General features: G+C 48.2%; 1 protein-coding gene across 1 annotated transcript in view; it reads right to left on the minus strand.

Annotated features, from left to right (window-relative positions):
• CYP4F22 (cytochrome P450 family 4 subfamily F member 22) overlaps positions 1-5,616 on the minus strand; it is a 49,573-nt gene extending 43,957 nt beyond the window's left edge. Inside the window, exon 1 of the mRNA XM_006162272.3 lies at positions 5,422-5,616. The gene's annotated coding sequence lies outside the window, so the exon portion shown is untranslated. The remainder of the gene's footprint in view (positions 1-5,421) is intronic.
• Positions 5,617-7,145: the final 1,529 nt, after the last annotated feature.

A 7,145-nucleotide genomic window follows, 5' to 3' on the forward strand; every position in this document is an offset into this window, starting at 1 on the left:
AAAAACTCTCTTAATAAATAAATAAATAAATAAAAATTTAAAAATAAATCACACTGGGCATATATGCATGTATGTCCAAAATCCCAAGAAGTGATGTGGCATGACCAGTAACCTCAGAAGATGATTTCTCTCTCTCTCTCTCTCTTTCTCTCTCTCTCTCACACATGCGCCCTAAGGGGAAACAAATGGAGGCTTCTCTGAGCCTTCCAGAGTAGTAACTTGCCTGGGTTACACAGCCTCGTGCAAACAGTCAGGACTTGATCTCTTTCTTTCTTTCTTTCTTTTTTTTTTTGGAGAGGTGTTTTCGCTATAGGGCGCATGTGCTAGCCAGACAGACAGAGAGAGACAGAGAGACAGAAAGTGAGAAATCACCCCCCAGGAGGGATGGCCACGCCGCAATCCCTTCTCCTGTTTCTCACCCTTTTAGACTCCGCCCCCTGCCCCATCAGATAATTGGATTCTGCCTCTCCGCCAATGAGACTCTGCCTTCCCTTCTTCCAGCCAATCTGATACTCCTTTTCTTCTTTTCAGCCAGTTATATTCCATGCTCAATCAATTAAACTACTCTCCTAACTTTTGGCCAATCAGATCTTGCCTTTCCCCTGCCTTTTCCCACCTAGTCAACCATCTTTCAGTTCCTCAGCCAATCAGGTTCTGCTCTCCCACCACTGAGCCTATCACAAACAACCCTTTAATGGCTCAGCCAATAAAAATGCTTCATTAGGTGACGTAGGCTAATATGTAGTTCCAGCTCACTTGAAAGCGCAGAGGCTTTGGGTGCGTCATCGTGCTTCAGTCTTCCCAGCTGTATGGGTACGAGCATCCTCTTTTTCTCTCGGGGTGGCCCCAAGTTTCCAACGAGCAAGTGGGTAATGAAAAGTGCTCTCTAGGAACGTGAAGTGGGAGCGTCATTTCTCCAACTTCCTCAAAATCTCCTAAAACTGATCTCTCGGGACCAGCAGTTAGTGTAATGGCTATGTCACTGGACTCCCATGTAGTGGACCATGGTTCAAGTCCTGGACCCCGTGGCTTAAACTCCAGGCGCGTGTGCGTGCGTGCCCAAGATCCCGAGAGGAGAATGGAGGAGAAGGGAATGCGGCGTGGCCATCCGCCCTGGGGGGTGATTTCTTGCTTTCTGTCTCTCTGTCTCTCGCTGTCTTTCTGGCGAGCACACGCGCCCTATAGCGAAAACCTCTCCATAAAAAAAACTATTTATCCTCCAAATCCAGCTGCAGCAGCTTCTCCTCCAGGAACCTTTGGTCCTTTTGCAGACTGTCCTTTAGATCTCCCTCTGGGCAATGGTCACAGGAGACTAAGAGTGGATGACAGTCTTAGTGTAATAGCTATGTCACTGGACCCCCTTCTTGTCCACCGCGGTTTGAGTCCCGGACCCAGTGGCTTAAACTCACGCTGGGCGCGTGTGTGTGCGTGCCCAAGATCCCGAGAGGAGAATGGAGGAGAAGGGATTGCGGCGTGGCCATCCCCTCGGGAGGTGATTTCTCGCTTACTGTCTCTCTGTCTCTGTCTGGCTGGCAAGCACACACGCCCTATAGCAAAAAAACTCTCTTAATACATAAATAAATAAATAAAAATTTAAAAATAAATCACACTGGGCATATATGCATGTATGTCCAAAATCCCAAGAAGTGATGTGGCATGACCAGTAACCTCAGAAGATGATTTCTCTCTCTCTCTCTCTCTTTCTCTCTCTCTCTCACACATGCGCCCTAAGGGGAAACAAATGGAGGCTTCTCTGAGCCTTCCAGAGTAGTAACTTGCCTGGGTTACACAGCCTCGTGCAAACAGTCAGGACTTGATCTCTTTCTTTCTTTCTTTCTTTTTTTTTTTGGAGAGGTGTTTTCGCTATAGGGCGCATGTGCTAGCCAGACAGACAGAGAGAGACAGAGAGACAGAAAGTGAGAAATCACCCCCCAGGAGGGATGGCCACGCCGCAATCCCTTCTCCTCCTCCATTCTCCTCTCGGGATCTTGGGCACGCACGCACACGCGCCCGGCATGAGTTTTAAGCCACCGGGTCCAGGGCGTGAACCGTGGTCGACTATGTGGGAGTCCAGCGACATAGCCATGACGCTAACTGCTGGTTCCCAGGACTTGATCTCTTGTGATTCATCTGAGTTTCCCTAGACTCAGAGCTGAGTGTGGAAAAGTCCCTCATTTTCATAAGCTCACTTAGGAGCCAAGAAAATTCATAATCACAATAAAAGTCCAATAGTCAATAGATGTTTCCAGAAGACTGCAGGCCAGGCACTGGTCTCAGACCCAGGTGGGCAGTGCTAAAAAGGACGGGTTACTATCCCACTGGAGACAGCAGTAAACAACTGAATAAGAGAATTAGAGGGTGGTGTGGTGGTTAAAGGCGCTGAACTTCCACATAGCCAGCCGTGTTTCAAGCCCTAGGCCTGGTGGCTTCCTTTCTCACTTTCCCTCTCTCCCTTGCTCTCTATCTCTTTCTAGTTAAATTGGAAAATAATAATAATAATAATAAATAAAGTTAAAATAATTGTTTTTTGTTTTTGTTTTGTTTTTGTTTTTTGTTTTTTAAAGACGGTATGAGATAGGGATCTAAGTAATAGGATGAAGTCACAGGGAGAAACTTGAACCCAGTTTCAGTAAGGTGATCAGGGCAGGTTTCTAAGAAAGAGGAAGTGGGGACCAGCAGTTGATGTTAATGGCTATGTCCCTGGACTCCCATGTAGCCGATCACGGTTCGAGTCCTGGACCCGGTGGCTTAAACTCATGCCGGGCACGTATGTGTGCGTGCCCAAGATCCGGAGAGGAGAATGGAGGAGAGGGGATTGCGGCATGGCCATCCCCCTGGGGGGTGATTTCTCGCTTTCTGTCTCTCTGTCTCTCTCTGTCTGGCAAGCGCACGTGCCCTATAGCAAAAAAAAAACTCTCAAAAAAACAAAAACAAAAACAAGAGGTGTAAAAGAAAAAAAAAGGAAAACTCCACTATGTTGCAAATTGTTCCCTTATAAAGGATACATCTGGAATGATGGTGCCATTCCTCAGACTTGGGAAGACCTAGGGTGCAATGACCTGATTGATGGGTGCGGAATTGGAAGCAAGGTTTGTGCAAGAGGTGAAATCATTGGGGTAAAAGTTCTGGCCTGCTGGCCATGACTGAGGAAGGGGAGACCCACTGTGAAGTCATTGCCATGAACGTGGAGGATCCTGAGGCCAATTGTAATGATGTTAATGATGTCAAACGCCTGAAACCTGCCTACCTAGAAGCTACTGTGAACTGGTTTAGAAGGTACAAGGTTCCTGGAGACCAGCAGGTGGCATGGTGGTTAAAGTGCTGGATACTCCCACATGGCTCGACCACGGTTCGAGTCCTAAACTTGGCGGCTTGCTTTTTCACTTTCCCTCTCTCTCTGATCAAATTGAAATAAACGAATGAATGTTTTACAAAATTAAATAAATAATTTATGGGACCAGCAGTTAGCATAATGGCTATGTCACCGAACTCCCATGTAGCAGATCGTAGTTCTAGTCCTGGACCAGGCGGCTTAAACTCATGCCGGGCGCGTGTGCGTGCGTGCCCAAGATCCCGAGAGGAGAATGGAGGAGAAGGGATTGCGGCGTGGCCATCCCCCCTGGGGGGGGGGTGATTTCTCGCTTTCTGTCTCTCTGTCTGTCTCTGTCTGTCTGGCGAGCACATGCGCCCTGTAGCAAAAACCTCTCCAAAAAAAAAAAAAAAAAAGAAAAGAAAAATGACACCACATACATGTGCATGTGTGTCCAAAATTTGGAGAGACTTAAGGAGAAGGAATTGTGGCACGAACCTTCCCGCTAGGGGAGGATTTCTCACTTTCTTTCTCTCTTTCTGTCTCTGTCTCTCTCCAGCAAGCACACACACTTTATAACAAAAAAGAAAAATACATGGGAACCAGCAGTTAGCGTCATGGCTATGTCGCTGGACTCCCACGTAGTCGACCGCGGTTCACGTCCCGGACCCGGTGGCTTAAAACTCACGCCGGGCGCGTGTGCATGCGTGCCCAAGATCCCGAGAGGAGAATGGAGGGGAAGGGATTGCGGTGTGACCATCCCCCCTGGGGGTGATTTCTTGCTTTCTGTCTCTCTGTCTCTTTCTGTCTCTCTGGTGAGTGTACGTACCCTATAGTGAAAAACCTCTCCAAAAAAAAAATAAAAAGACTCTGTTGAGAGAAGCCAGCAGGTGGCCTGGTAGTTACGGTGCTGAACTCCCACATAGCGAACCACAGTTCAAACTTTCTCTCTCTGCATCCCTCTCTGGTGAGCACATTTGTCCTATAGCAAATTAAAAATGATAGGGCCTAGGGCCGGCGGGTGGCGTGGTGGTTAAGGGCACTGAACTCCCATGTGGTCTATCATGGTTCGAGTCCTGGATCTAGCAGCTTGCTTTCTCACTTTCCCTCTCTCTTGCTGTCACTCTCTGGTCACATTTAAATAAAGACATACATAAAAAAGAATTTTAAAAAAAGACGTACATAAATAAAGTTAAATAAAAATAATTTTTTTTGGGGGGGGAGATTTTCACTGTAGGGCACGTGCGCTCGCCAGACAGACAGAGAGAGACATAGAGACAGAAAGCGAGAAATCACCCCCCAGGGGGGATGGCCACGCCGCAATCCCTTCTCCTCCATTCTCCTCTCGGGATCTTGGGCACGCACGCACACGCGCCCGGCGTGAGTTTTAAGCCACCGGGTCCGGGACATGAACCGCGGTCGACTATGTGGGAGTCCAGCGACATAGCCATTACGCTAACTGCTGGTTCCAATAAAAATAATTTTTTAAAAAGAAAAAGATAGGGCCGGCAGTTGACATGGTGGTTAATGGCATTGGACTCCTACATGGCTGACTATGATTCGAGTCCTGGACCTGGCAGCTTTCTTTCTCCCTTACCTTCTCTCTCTCTCTCTCTCTCTGTCCCTCTCTGGTCAAATTAAAATAAATGAATAACTAAAGTTGAATACAATAATTATTTTTAAAAATGATCATAATAGGGGTCCAGCAGGTGGCATGGTAGTTAAAGGCACTAGACTCCCACATAACCGACTGTGGTTTGAGTCCTGGACCTGGTGGCTTGCTTTCTCTCTCTCTCTCTCTCTCTCTGTCCCTCTCTGGTCAAATTAAAATAAATAAATAAAGGTAAATAAAATCATTCTTTAAAAAAAAAAAAAAAGAAAAAAATGCCCTGTCGTTTCTCTGTCTCTCTCTCCTCGTGGAAGAAACACAGGAACTGTAAATAAACAAAGGTTTTCAAGCCTTCTGAGCTGTTCCATTGTCCCATGCAGGGTGACACCCGCTGGGAGCCTGGGAGTGCTCAGGAAATAGTCTCCCAGGCCAGGCCAACATCTGGCTCCATTCACCCCACATTCACTTTGGCCCCTCACATACTGCCAAGGGCTGAACTCACCTTATGGTTGCAATATCCTCTTTCCTGGGTTACAAAATCCCTCCCCGTTCCAGGACCAGGTGTCTGAGCGATGAAATCTCACCTCTGCTCTCCTAGAGAGAGGCCACTTCTTCCGCCCGGAGTGACAGCTGCAGGGTCCATGGTTCACGGCGTGACTTGCGTGTCCCTTTGGCAAACAAGGCCCAACCAATTTGGGGACTGGTTACGGATTGTCTTTTATGATTTGGCTACTGTTCCAGACTGGCTCAAGGCCCGGCCCTTAGGTACAACCAGTTGCTGGGGTGTGAGGCTGGGGGCCAACAGGGAAGCCCTGAGCTTGGACAAATGCCCCAGCTGTAGAAATAATACACGATCGTGAGTCTGCAGTCCTCCAGGATGTGGGTGTCAGGACATAAACACTTAAACAGATTACTCTTATTTATTTATTTTTTTTCTGAGAGGTTTTTGCTATAGGGCGCGTGCGCTCGCCAGACAGAGAGAGAGAGAGAGAGACAGAAGGCGAGAAATCATCCCCCGGGGTGGGGGGTGGGGGGCACAGGATGGCCACGCCGCAATCCCTTCTCCTCCATTCTCCTCTCGGGGTCTTGGGCACGCACACACACGGGCCCAGCATGAGTTTTAAGCCACCGGGTCCGGGATGCAAACCGCTGTCGACTACGTGGGAGTCCAGCGGCATAAGCATGACGCCAACTGCTGGTTCCAACAGATTATTCTTGTAGGCAGAACTAAGCTCTGCTGGGGAGGCTGGGAAGGTGGGAGGGATGGCAGGCACCCAGGTGGCCTCTGCTCCCAATTCTCTTGCATCAAATGTTTCTCACGCGCTGGCACTGTTTTAAGCGTGTTATAAACAACCCACCCACCCCCCTTATTTTTATTTATTTATTTATTTATTTATTTGGCTTTTGGTATAGGGCAACTATGCTCACCAGAGAGAGACACAGAGAGAGAGAGGGAAAGTGAGAAATCACCCCCCAGGGGGGATGGCCATGCCATAATCCCTTCTCCTCCATTCTCCTCTCGGGATCTTGGGCACGCACGCACACACGCCCAGCGTGAGTTTAAGCGACCAGGTCCGGGACTCGAACCACCGTCGCCAACGTGGGAGTCCAGCGACATAGCCATAACGCCAACTGCTGTTCCCGATCACCTCTTTTAATCCTCAAAGTAACCCTGCAAGTGGTATTGTTCTTCCATTTTAGAGTTGGGCAAAATGAATATGTACTTGAGACATTTAAATTCAAGTGGGTTGGCTCAGAAGGGGTCAGCAAACTTTTTATTCATTTTTTTTAAATTTGCCATAGAGGGACCAGCAATTGGCATCATGGCTATGTCGTTGGACTCCCATGTAGTCAACCACAGTTCGAGTCCCGGACCCGGTGGCTTAAACTCATGCCAGACACGTGTGCATGTGTGCCTAAGATCCCGAGAGGAGAATGGAGAAGGGATTGTGGTGTGGCCATTCCCCCGGGGGGGTGATTTCTCATTTTCTGTCTCTCTCTGTCTCCCTGTCTCTCTCTGTCTCTCTGGCGAGCCCACACGCCCTATAGCAAAAACCTCTCAAAACAAAAACAAAACGCTATTTAGAGATTGCTAGAGTCTAGGGAAGGGAAAATGAGGTTTTAATTTGGAGTGATTAAAATGGGGACCAGCAAGTAGCATGATGGTTAAGGTGCTGGACACTCCCACATGGCTGACCATGGTTTGAGTCCCAGACCTGGTGGCTT

This window comes from Tupaia chinensis, unplaced genomic scaffold (genome assembly GCF_000334495.1).
Source record: "Tupaia chinensis unplaced genomic scaffold, TupChi_1.0 Scaffold139785_1, whole genome shotgun sequence".
NCBI classification, from domain to species: Eukaryota; Metazoa; Chordata; class Mammalia; order Scandentia; family Tupaiidae; genus Tupaia; species Tupaia belangeri.